This window comes from Oncorhynchus mykiss, chromosome 9 (genome assembly GCF_013265735.2).
Source record: "Oncorhynchus mykiss isolate Arlee chromosome 9, USDA_OmykA_1.1, whole genome shotgun sequence".
Classification (NCBI taxonomy): domain Eukaryota; kingdom Metazoa; phylum Chordata; class Actinopteri; order Salmoniformes; family Salmonidae; genus Oncorhynchus; species Oncorhynchus mykiss.
Genome location: NC_048573.1, coordinates 79,295,924 through 79,309,050, shown reverse-complemented (window position 1 = coordinate 79,309,050; position 13,127 = coordinate 79,295,924).

The following is a 13,127-nucleotide window of genomic DNA, read 5'->3' as shown; positions in this document are numbered from 1 at the left end:
AAGTAAAGTGCAAAGATAAGAACGAGGACCGTAATGATGGTGCCAGGTTTCCTCCAGGTTTCCTCCAGAGGTCAATATTGGTATCATCAGACCAGAGTATCTTGTTTCGTATGGCCTGAGAGTCATTTTGCTTTGTCATTATGGGGTATTGTGTATAGATTGATGTGTAATAATAACAATTTAATCAATTTTAGAATGAGGCTGTAACTTAACAAAAAAGGGTCTGAATACTTTCTGAATGCACTGCACACTAAATCATATGTTTACATATGATTTATTTAGAATTCAAGGCACACTTAACCAGCATGGCTCCCACAGCAATCAACAGTGATACGCCATCCAATCTGGTTTGTGCTTAGAGGGACTATCATTTGTTTTTTCAACAGGACAATGACCCAAATCACTTCCAGGCTTTGTATGGGCTATTTAACCAAGAAGGAAAGTGATGGAGTGCTGCATCAGATGACCTGGCCTCCACAATCAACCGACCTCAACCCAATTGCGATGGTTTGGGATGAGTTGGACCGCAGAGTGAAGGAACAGCAGTGCTCAGCATGTGTGCAAACTCCTTCAAGACTGTTGGAAAAGCATTCCAGGTGAAGTTAGTTGAGAGAATGCCAAGAGTGTGCAAAGCTGTCATCAAGGCAAAGGGTGGATACTGGAGAATCTCAAATCTAAAATATATTTGATTTGTTTAACACTTTATTGGTTACTACATGATTCCATATGTGTTCTTTCATAGTTTTGATGTCTTCACTATTATTCTACAATGTAGAAAATGTAAAAAAAGAAAGAAAAACCCTTGATTGAGTTGGTGTGTCCAAACCTTTGACGGGTACTGTAGGACAGAATTTTTTTAACAAACTACCTTTAGATTTTGTGGGGGGACTATCTGTTGTTCAATGTGAATCAAATCAAATTTTATTGGTCACATACACGTGGTTAGCAGATGTTATTGCGGGTGTAGCGAAATGCTTGTGCTTCTAGCTCCGACAGTGCAGTAATATCTAACAAGTAATATCTAACAAATTACACAACATATACCCAATACACACAAATCCAAGTAGGAATGAATTAAGACTATGTACATATGGACGGGCGATGTCAGAGCGGAACGGACTAAGATACAGTAGAATAGTATAGAATACAGTATATACATATGAGATGAGTAATGCGAGATATGTAAACATTATTAAGTGACTAAGATATTGTAGAATAGTATAGAGCGTTTTCAGCTATACCTTTCGTGGCTGTTTATTTACCACCACAGACAGATGCTGGCACTAAGACCGCACTCAGTCAACTGTATAAGGAAATAAGCAAACAGGAAACCACTCACCCAGAGGTGGCGCTCCTAGTGGCCGAGACTTTAATGCAGGGAAACTTAAATCAGTTCTACCAAATTTCCATCAACTCCCTCGCCCTCCATTTGGTAAAACCGACCACAACTCTATCCTCCTGATTCTTGCTTACAAGCAAAAATTAAAGCAGGAAGCACCAGTGACTCGGTCTATAAAAAAGTGGTCAGATGAAGCAGATGCTAAACTACAGGACTGTTTTGCTAGCACTGACTGGAACATGTTCCGGGATTCTTCCGAGCTGTAGTCCACAGCTTTGATGCACATGTACTGACCTCGCCTTCTGGATGATAGCGGGGTGAACAGGCAGTGGCTGGGGTGGTTGATGTCCTTGATGATCTTCTTGGTCTTCCTGTGACGTCGGGTGCTGTAGGTGTCCCGGAGGGCAGGTAGTTTGCCCCCAGTAATGCATTGGGCAGACCGCACCACCGTCTGGAGAGCCTTGCGGTTGTGGGCGGTACAGTTGCCGTACCAGGCGGTGATACAGCCCGACATGATGCTTTCAATTGTGCATCTGTAAACATTTGGGAGGGTTTTAGGTGACAAACCAAATTTCTTCAGCCTCCTGAGGTTGAAGAGGCACTGCTGCCCCTTCTTCACCACACTGTCTGTGTGGGTGGACCATTTCAGTTTGTTTGTGATGTGTATGCTGAGAAACTTGCTGCTTTCTACCTTCTCCACTGCGGACCTGTCGATGTGGATAGGGGGGTGCAATATACAGGGACTACCAGTACTGAGTGGATGTGCAGGGGTACGAGATAATTGAGGTAGCTATGTATATATAGGTAGGGGTAAAGTGACTAGGCAACAGCATATATCATAAACAGTAGAAGCAGTGTATGTGGTGAGTGTGAAAGTGTGTGAGTGTGTGTGGCATCAGTATGCATGTGTGCGTGTGTTATGTGTGGGCATGTGTAGTTTGTGTATGTGTGCGTTGGGGTTTAAGTATGTGTTAGTGTGTGGGTAGAGTCCAGTGTTTTTGCATAGAGTCAGTGCAAGAGAAGTCCAGGGAGCTATGCTTAGCCACAGATTCTGAACCATTTCTACTTAGCTATAGTCTTCTGAGATGAGACAGGTGGAGGACAATGGACCTAAAGACTAGGAGGGTCTGAAGTCTCCTGAGGAGAGACAGGTGGAGGACAATGGACATAAAGACAAGGAGGGTGTGATGTCTCCTGAAGAGAGACAGGTGGAACAACGGACCTAAAGACAAGGAGGGTCTGAAGTCTCCTGAAGAGAGAAAGGTGGAGGACAACCTCCAGCCGAGCTTCAACGCCATACAACTCTCCTTCCGTGGCCTCCAACTGCTCTTAAACGCAGGGGAAACTCAATGCTTGCTATTCAACCGATCACTGCCCGCACCTGCCCGCACGTCCAGGATCACTACTCTGGACGGCTCTGACTTAGAATACGTGGATAACTACAAATACCTAGGTGTCTGATTAGACTGTAAACTCTCCTTCCAGACTCACATTAAGCATCTCCAATCCAAAATTAAATCTAGAATTGGCTTCCTATATCGCAACAAAGCATCCTTCACTCATGCTGCCAAACATACCCTCGTAAAACTGACCATCCTACCGATCCTCGACTTCGGTGATGTCATCTATAAAATAGCCTCCAACACTCTACTCAGCAAACTGGATGCAGTCTATCACAGTGCCATCCATTATGTCACCAACGCCCCATACACTACCCACCATTGCGACCTGTACGCTCTCGTTGGTTGGCCCTCGCTTCATACTCGTCGCCAAACCCACTGGCTCCAGGTTATCTACAAGTCTCTGCTAGGTAAAGCCCCGCCTTATCTCAGCTCACTGGTCACCATAGCAGCACCGACTCGTAGCACGCGCTCCAGCAGGTATATCTCACTGGTCACCCCCAAAGCCAATTCCTCCTTTGGTCGTCTTTCCTTACAGTTCTCTGCTGCCAATGACTGGAACAAACTGCAAAAATCTCTGAAGCTGGAGACTCATATCTCCCTCACTAGCTTTAAGCACCAGCTGTCAGAGCAGCTCACAGAACACTGCACCTGTACATAGCCCATCTATCTACCTCATCCCCATACTGTATTTATTTATGTATCTTTCTCCTTTGCACCCCAGTATCTCTACTTGCACATTCATCTTCTGCACATCTACCATTTCAGTGTTTATTTTCTATATTGTAATTACTTCGCCACCATGGCCTATTTATTTCCTTAACTCCCTTATCTTACCTCATTTGCACTCACTGTATATAGACTTTTTGTTTCCTTTTGTTCTACTGTATTATTGACTATGTTTTGTTTATTCCATGTGTAACTCTGTGTTGTTCTATGTGTCGAACTGCTTTGCTTTGTCTTGGCCAGGTCACAGTTGTAAATGAGAACTTGTTCTCAACTGGCCTACACAAATAAATAAATAAAGGTGAAAAAAAGCACAAAAAAACAACGGACCTAAAGACAAGGAGGGTGTGATGTCTCCTTTTGTTTACTGGCCCAACGCTCTAAACTCTAGACTATCTGTGCTATGTAATGTACATTATGGATTTTATTTGTTGTTTCCTGTTTGGAACCCAGGAAGAGTTTCCCCCTAACCCTAAGGCTAGTGCTATGTAATGTACATTATGGATTTTATTTGTCGTTTCCTGTTTGGACCCCAGGAAGAGTAGCCACTGCCTTGGCAACAGCTATTTGGGGATCCTAATACATTCCTGGAGGAGGAATGTATTGTCCAAAAACAAAAACAAAAAATGGCACCGACCCAATGATAAAGACCTTGAACATGCACACCTACTGGGGATATGGCCAATGTTCTCCGCTGGTGCCAATACAACAGGCTACTAGTTTGCTCAATTAAGTTAAGAAATTTGATCACATAAAGACAGATTGGAGTCTTTTCGTCATCTCTTTACAGCAACAGTAATTTGCTTTCCGCCATTGTATTGTAAAGAAACAGCAGGGAGCAGGTCTCGAACCCTCGACCTTCTGGCCCCGAGGTCCGGTGCGCTAAAGCATGCTCGTGCAGCAGAGTAGATTTCCGCGAATATAAACCCAGGGTCATTACACTACTCCCCCCTTTCAAAGAGCACGTCCTCGCGCTAGCTTGTGACTCTACGTCTTACAGGAACGCGCTCACCGGCCAAGCACACGCACTGTCGTGGATGGGAGGTCCAATCACTTCTGACACCAATGTAATGACCTGACTAGATCATAAAGGAACAATTGTCCAGACAAAGGGTTGAGTTTACGAATTGACGGTTTAGTAACCCAGCTATACACAGGCTACTGTTTGGCCATAGCACCACGTCAAATAAACGAAAGATACCCTACAAGCCAACCGTGACCTTCTCTTGTGAAGCCCAGACGTAAGAGAGAGAACAAAGGCTAAACCTGGTCTTAACTTCCAATGCACCATCCCCCTGCCCAACCCCCCTCCACTCCACTCAGCCAACTGCCAGGATGCCCGGCATCAGAACATTCCAGGCATTCCCGTGATTGCAGATAGCAGGTTTATTGGCATGTCGGACCCCGCGGACACAGGGTACTGATAAGTACACTGCTCAAAAAAATAAAAGGGAACACTTAAACAACACAATGTAACTCCAAGTCAATCACACTTCTGTGAAATCAAACTGTCCACTTAGGAAGCAACACTGATTGACAATACATTTCACATGATGTTGTGCAAATGGAATAGACAACAGGTGGAAATTATAGGCAATTAGCAAGACACCCCCATTAAAGGAGTGGTTCTGCAGGTGGTGACCACAGACCACTTCCTATGCTTTCTGGCTGATGTTTTGGTCACTTTTGAATGCTGGCGGTGCTTTCACTCTAGTGGTAGCATGAGACGGAGTCTACAACCCACACAAGTGGCTCAGGTAGTGCAGCTCATCCAGGATGGCACATCAATGCGAGCTGTGGCAAGAAGGTTTGCTGTGTCTGTCAGCGTAGTGTCCAGAGCATGGAGGCGCTACCAGGAGGCCAGTACATCAGGAGACGTGGAGGAGGCCGTAGGAGGGCAACAACCCAGCAGCAGGACCGCTACCTCCGCCTTTGTGCAAGGAGGAGCACTGCCAGAGCCCTGAAAAATGACCTTCAGCAGGCCACAAATGTGCATGTGTCTGCTCAAACGGTCAGAAACAGACTCCATGAGGGTGGTATGAGGGCCCGACGTCCACAGGTGGGGGTTGTGCTTACAGCCCAACACCGTGCAGGACGTTTGGCATTTGCCAGAGAACACCAAGATTGGCAAATTCGCCACTGGCGCCCTGTGCTCTTCACAGATGAAAGCAGGTTCACACTGAGCACATGTGACAGACGTGACAGAGTCTGGAGACGCCGTGGAGAACGTTCTGCTGCCTGCAACATCCTCCAGCATGACTGGTTTGGAGGTGGGTCAGTCATGGTGTGGGGTGGCATTTCTTTGGGGGGCTGCACAGCCCTCCATGTGCTCGCCAGAGGTAGCCTGACTGCCATTAGGTACAGAGATGAGATCCTCAGACCCCTTGTGAGACCATATGCTGGTGCGCTTGGCCCTGGGTTCCTCCTAATGCAAGACAATGCTAGACCTCATGTGGCTGGAGTGTGTCAGCAGTTCCTGCAAGAGGAAGGCATTGATGCTATGGACCACGTTGCACCACAGACTGTCCAGGAGTTGGCAGATAATTTAGTCCAGGTCTGGGAGGAGATCCCTCAGGAGACCATCCGCCACCTCATCAGGAGCATGCCCAGGCGTTGTAGGGAGGTCATCCAGGCACGTGGAGGCCACACACACAACTGAGCCTCATTTTGACTTGTTTTAAGGACATTACATGAAAGTTGGATCAGCCTGTATTGTGGTTTTCCTTTAATTTTGAGTATGACTCCAAATCCAGACCTCCATGGGTTGATCAATTTGATTTCCATTGAGAATTTGTGTGATTTTGTTGTCAGCACATTCAACTATGTAAAGAAAAAAGTATTTAATAAGAAGATTTCATTCATTCAGATCTAGGATGTGTTATTTTAGTGTTCCCTTTATTTTTTTGAGCAGTGTACAACACAACCACCTGCTAGCCTAACACATAACACACAGCTGTCTGTGTGGGTCGCTACAGTATTTTTTAAATATTGCAATATGCTAGGCTGGGTCTCTCTGCTTTTCACTGACAGTCCCAACTCAATGATCTATTTTGGTATTTACTTTCTGGTGTAGTAGCCGATTGAATGATTATACATAAATAAAGACTATTTTTGGCAATTTAATTGACTTAATGGACACACCGCCTATGCCTTTTAATGTGGCATAAACACAACCAGTCATCTGCTGGTCAAACAATCACTAAATAAAGCAGCTCCTGTAGACTACCCGCGCACGTTAGTCCACTCACAAAATAATTTCAACATCCAAACCCCAACAGTGCACTATGCACCCGCAATTGGATAAATGGGGAAAAAAACATGATACAAAACACCTACGTGTATTGTAACATTACCCGCCTTGACAAAATGTAAGCGGTCTCCTCAAACCACAACGCAATGTGGGGTTTATACCACCCGGTTTCCAGTCAACTCGCACATTTTTCATGCGGCTAACATGCAGTTGTTTAAATAATGGTATAATAGCCTATATATTTTTGTTGTATTAAATTGTGATAGGCTCACGCTTTACCGGAATCGCGTACTCTAACATTTTATTTTTTGTTGCCGGGACGCCATACCGGACCGCATTACCTCTGAGTGTCCACTCGGCTTTACTGGCACATCCATTTTAACCGCTAAACTCATCATCATTCCGACAGTGAAAGCTGTCTTGAGTAATTTAATTTTCTATCATTTCTCTGTGTAACGTTAGCCAACTTACTGTGAAGGTAGAGATGAAGACGCTAGCTAAAGCTGAATAGAGAAGCCAAGTTCCTCAAACCTCGATTTCCAATGGGACGAAAGATCTGACAGCAATATGAGATAGATATTCCTACAGGTTCCACTCAACTACCTTATTCTTACTCCAATCAAGTGGATACATAGAAAATCATTCAGACTTCGGCACCTCCATTTGTGGCTCGGGAATAAGGGGTTAAAAGTAGGCGGACCCTTGTGATAACAATAGCCAATCAAACAGCTAACATTATGTGCCGAAGCCACACACGTGAGATTTTAGAAACTGTCGATTGGTTAGCCGTCTCGGAACATGGATGTTGTCACAAGTCGTCGGCCAATGAAATGTATCACAAAGATCACACACGGAAGTGTGACAAGTTACCGTCAACGAATGAATCAAATGAACAAAGCTGATGTGTGAATGTCCTAAAGTACTAAAACCATATTGATAAACTATTTTGCTAAATGCTGTAGTTTCAAAGAATATGATACGGTCGTTTATGAAAAATACATCTCCAAATCGTGTCAGGGATTATAGAACGGTGGTCTATTCCACAAATTACCACCTGCTAAATCTATGAATTGAAATGCCTATTTACTCTGTTCCATCTCACTGCTCAATCCACTGTTTTATCAGCCCAGCTAGAAAAGTTATACACTTCATTTCCACGAAAAAAGCATCTAGACATTGTCTCTTAAGACTATTTCTTTAAGACTCGTAATTGCTTTTCAACAGTGGAATTTTGAATAGGTGTTGCTGTCTGTCTCTCCGACATTTGCAACATTGTTTTAATGTTGAAATTCGATCTCCACCTGCACTATTGTAAGGGATAAATCTATATTTACTGAAGTGTTACCTGGAGGAAAATGGGGGAGGTCATGCTTTTTCAGTTTCTGTCAATTGGAGGTTTTACTATTTTTTTAATCTATTCCAGGGGAGGGTCATGTAATTTGTGACATTTCTACATTTGTCAGTGTTTTAGACTTAGATGTTTATTAGGCTATATATTGATGTGTGCCCGATGCCGCACCTCGTCTCTGAATCTCTGCTGGGCGTGCAATATCAAGTGTGCCTATAGGCTTTGTAGAGTGGTCTCAATCAAATGATCCATAGCCTATAGGCTATAGACTACAAAGTGTATGCTCGGATAAGCAGAGAGAAAAGTTATATTTCTAAGATAGCTGCTGGGATGGTGAAAATAAAACTAGGCATCATTACACACCGCAATGGATATTCCAAGTCTGAGCCTGGCATGCTCTGCTCTTGCTGATCAAAAACGTGTTTGTGTGCTGCCTAACCAATGGCTGTTCTGTGTAGGCTTAAGGTGGAAGTTCAGGAGGAGAGTCAAAGGCTTCTTCCGGGAAAAAAATGTAGTAGGCCCTCTCCAAAAAATGCACTATCTTCAGTGTGGACTAGCCTTTAGTACAGCCTATGTTCTGTTCAATTTTAGAAGTAAAGTGCAAAGATAAGAACGAGGACCGTAATGATGGTGCCAGGTTTCCTCCAGGTTTCCTCCAGAGGTCAATATTGGTATCATCAGACCAGAGTATCTTGTTTCGTATGGCCTGAGAGTCATTTTGCTTTGTCATTATGGGGTATTGTGTATAGATTGATGTGTAATAATAACAATTTAATCAATTTTAGAATGAGGCTGTAACTTAACAAAAAAGGGTCTGAATACTTTCTGAATGCACTGCACACTAAATCATATGTTTACATATGATTTATTTAGAATTCAAGGCACACTTAACCAGCATGGCTCCCACAGCAATCAACAGTGATACGCCATCCAATCTGGTTTGTGCTTAGAGGGACTATCATTTGTTTTTTCAACAGGACAATGACCCAAATCACTTCCAGGCTTTGTATGGGCTATTTAACCAAGAAGGAAAGTGATGGAGTGCTGCATCAGATGACCTGGCCTCCACAATCAACCGACCTCAACCCAATTGCGATGGTTTGGGATGAGTTGGACCGCAGAGTGAAGGAACAGCAGTGCTCAGCATGTGTGCAAACTCCTTCAAGACTGTTGGAAAAGCATTCCAGGTGAAGTTAGTTGAGAGAATGCCAAGAGTGTGCAAAGCTGTCATCAAGGCAAAGGGTGGATACTGGAGAATCTCAAATCTAAAATATATTTGATTTGTTTAACACTTTATTGGTTACTACATGATTCCATATGTGTTCTTTCATAGTTTTGATGTCTTCACTATTATTCTACAATGTAGAAAATGTAAAAAAAGAAAGAAAAACCCTTGATTGAGTTGGTGTGTCCAAACCTTTGACGGGTACTGTAGGACAGAATTTTTTTAACAAACTACCTTTAGATTTTGTGGGGGGACTATCTGTTGTTCAATGTGAATCAAATCAAATTTTATTGGTCACATACACGTGGTTAGCAGATGTTATTGCGGGTGTAGCGAAATGCTTGTGCTTCTAGCTCCGACAGTGCAGTAATATCTAACAAGTAATATCTAACAAATTACACAACATATACCCAATACACACAAATCCAAGTAGGAATGAATTAAGACTATGTACATATGGACGGGCGATGTCAGAGCGGAACGGACTAAGATACAGTAGAATAGTATAGAATACAGTATATACATATGAGATGAGTAATGCGAGATATGTAAACATTATTAAGTGACTAAGATATTGTAGAATAGTATAGAGCGTTTTCAGCTATACCTTTCGTGGCTGTTTATTTACCACCACAGACAGATGCTGGCACTAAGACCGCACTCAGTCAACTGTATAAGGAAATAAGCAAACAGGAAACCACTCACCCAGAGGTGGCGCTCCTAGTGGCCGAGACTTTAATGCAGGGAAACTTAAATCAGTTCTACCAAATTTCCATCAACTCCCTCGCCCTCCATTTGGTAAAACCGACCACAACTCTATCCTCCTGATTCTTGCTTACAAGCAAAAATTAAAGCAGGAAGCACCAGTGACTCGGTCTATAAAAAAGTGGTCAGATGAAGCAGATGCTAAACTACAGGACTGTTTTGCTAGCACTGACTGGAACATGTTCCGGGATTCTTCCGAGCTGTAGTCCACAGCTTTGATGCACATGTACTGACCTCGCCTTCTGGATGATAGCGGGGTGAACAGGCAGTGGCTGGGGTGGTTGATGTCCTTGATGATCTTCTTGGTCTTCCTGTGACGTCGGGTGCTGTAGGTGTCCCGGAGGGCAGGTAGTTTGCCCCCAGTAATGCATTGGGCAGACCGCACCACCGTCTGGAGAGCCTTGCGGTTGTGGGCGGTACAGTTGCCGTACCAGGCGGTGATACAGCCCGACATGATGCTTTCAATTGTGCATCTGTAAACATTTGGGAGGGTTTTAGGTGACAAACCAAATTTCTTCAGCCTCCTGAGGTTGAAGAGGCACTGCTGCCCCTTCTTCACCACACTGTCTGTGTGGGTGGACCATTTCAGTTTGTTTGTGATGTGTATGCTGAGAAACTTGCTGCTTTCTACCTTCTCCACTGCGGACCTGTCGATGTGGATAGGGGGGTGCAATATACAGGGACTACCAGTACTGAGTGGATGTGCAGGGGTACGAGATAATTGAGGTAGCTATGTATATATAGGTAGGGGTAAAGTGACTAGGCAACAGCATATATCATAAACAGTAGAAGCAGTGTATGTGGTGAGTGTGAAAGTGTGTGAGTGTGTGTGGCATCAGTATGCATGTGTGCGTGTGTTATGTGTGGGCATGTGTAGTTTGTGTATGTGTGCGTTGGGGTTTAAGTATGTGTTAGTGTGTGGGTAGAGTCCAGTGTTTTTGCATAGAGTCAGTGCAAGAGAAGTCCAGGGAGCTATGCTTAGCCACAGATTCTGAACCATTTCTACTTAGCTATAGTCTTCTGAGATGAGACAGGTGGAGGACAATGGACCTAAAGACTAGGAGGGTCTGAAGTCTCCTGAGGAGAGACAGGTGGAGGACAATGGACATAAAGACAAGGAGGGTGTGATGTCTCCTGAAGAGAGACAGGTGGAACAACGGACCTAAAGACAAGGAGGGTCTGAAGTCTCCTGAAGAGAGAAAGGTGGAGGACAACCTCCAGCCGAGCTTCAACGCCATACAACTCTCCTTCCGTGGCCTCCAACTGCTCTTAAACGCAGGGGAAACTCAATGCTTGCTATTCAACCGATCACTGCCCGCACCTGCCCGCACGTCCAGGATCACTACTCTGGACGGCTCTGACTTAGAATACGTGGATAACTACAAATACCTAGGTGTCTGATTAGACTGTAAACTCTCCTTCCAGACTCACATTAAGCATCTCCAATCCAAAATTAAATCTAGAATTGGCTTCCTATATCGCAACAAAGCATCCTTCACTCATGCTGCCAAACATACCCTCGTAAAACTGACCATCCTACCGATCCTCGACTTCGGTGATGTCATCTATAAAATAGCCTCCAACACTCTACTCAGCAAACTGGATGCAGTCTATCACAGTGCCATCCATTATGTCACCAACGCCCCATACACTACCCACCATTGCGACCTGTACACTCTCGTTGGTTGGCCCTCGCTTCATACTCGTCGCCAAACCCACTGGCTCCAGGTTATCTACAAGTCTCTGCTAGGTAAAGCCCCGCCTTATCTCAGCTCACTGGTCACCATAGCAGCACCGACTCGTAGCACGCGCTCCAGCAGGTATATCTCACTGGTCACCCCCAAAGCCAATTCCTCCTTTGGTCGTCTTTCCTTACAGTTCTCTGCTGCCAATGACTGGAACAAACTGCAAAAATCTCTGAAGCTGGAGACTCATATCTCCCTCACTAGCTTTAAGCACCAGCTGTCAGAGCAGCTCACAGAACACTGCACCTGTACATAGCCCATCTATCTACCTCATCCCCATACTGTATTTATTTATGTATCTTTCTCCTTTGCACTCCAGTATCTCTACTTGCACATTCATCTTCTGCACATCTACCATTTCAGTGTTTATTTTCTATATTGTAATTACTTCGCCACCATGGCCTATTTATTTCCTTAACTCCCTTATCTTACCTCATTTGCACTCACTGTATATAGACTTTTTGTTTCCTTTTGTTCTACTGTATTATTGACTATGTTTTGTTTATTCCATGTGTAACTCTGTGTTGTTCTATGTGTCGAACTGCTTTGCTTTGTCTTGGCCAGGTCACAGTTGTAAATGAGAACTTGTTCTCAACTGGCCTACACAAATAAATAAATAAATAAATAAAGGTGAAAAAAAGCACAAAAAAACAACGGACCTAAAGACAAGGAGGGTGTGATGTCTCCTTTTGTTTACTGGCCCAACGCTCTAAACTCTAGACTATCTGAGCTATGTAATGTACATTATGGATTTTATTTGTTGTTTCCTGTTTGGAACCCAGGAAGAGTTTCCCCCTAACCCTAAGGCTAGTGCTATGTAATGTACATTATGGATTTTATTTGTCGTTTCCTGTTTGGACCCCAGGAAGAGTAGCCACTGCCTTGGCAACAGCTATTTGGGGATCCTAATAAATAGGCAATACTGAACCCAATCCCCAGCAGGACCATCTGAAGTAGTTTGGAATCAGACCCTCAAACAGGCCCAGGCCTCATTCTAACAAGGTAGGCTAGTTTTCTGTTTGTCTGTCTGCCAGTCTGCCTGACTGGTAGGATAGATGAAACATAGTAGGGTATCTTTCCTTCTGCTTGCACACACCAGTATGGATGAAACATGAACCACATTCAGAAAACATTTAAAAATGTTAATAGATGTGTTTTAGGACTTGATAAATGGTAGTCTTCAAATGAAGCTCTTGTCACTCGTTCGCTCTCCTCTTTCTGTCTTCCTCTGTGGCCATACAGCTGTCTGTCTGTCTCTCTGCATGCACGCTACTATGTTGTAATGGGGAAAACTCCTCTCTCCATAGTCGTACAGTTGTTAGCGCAAAT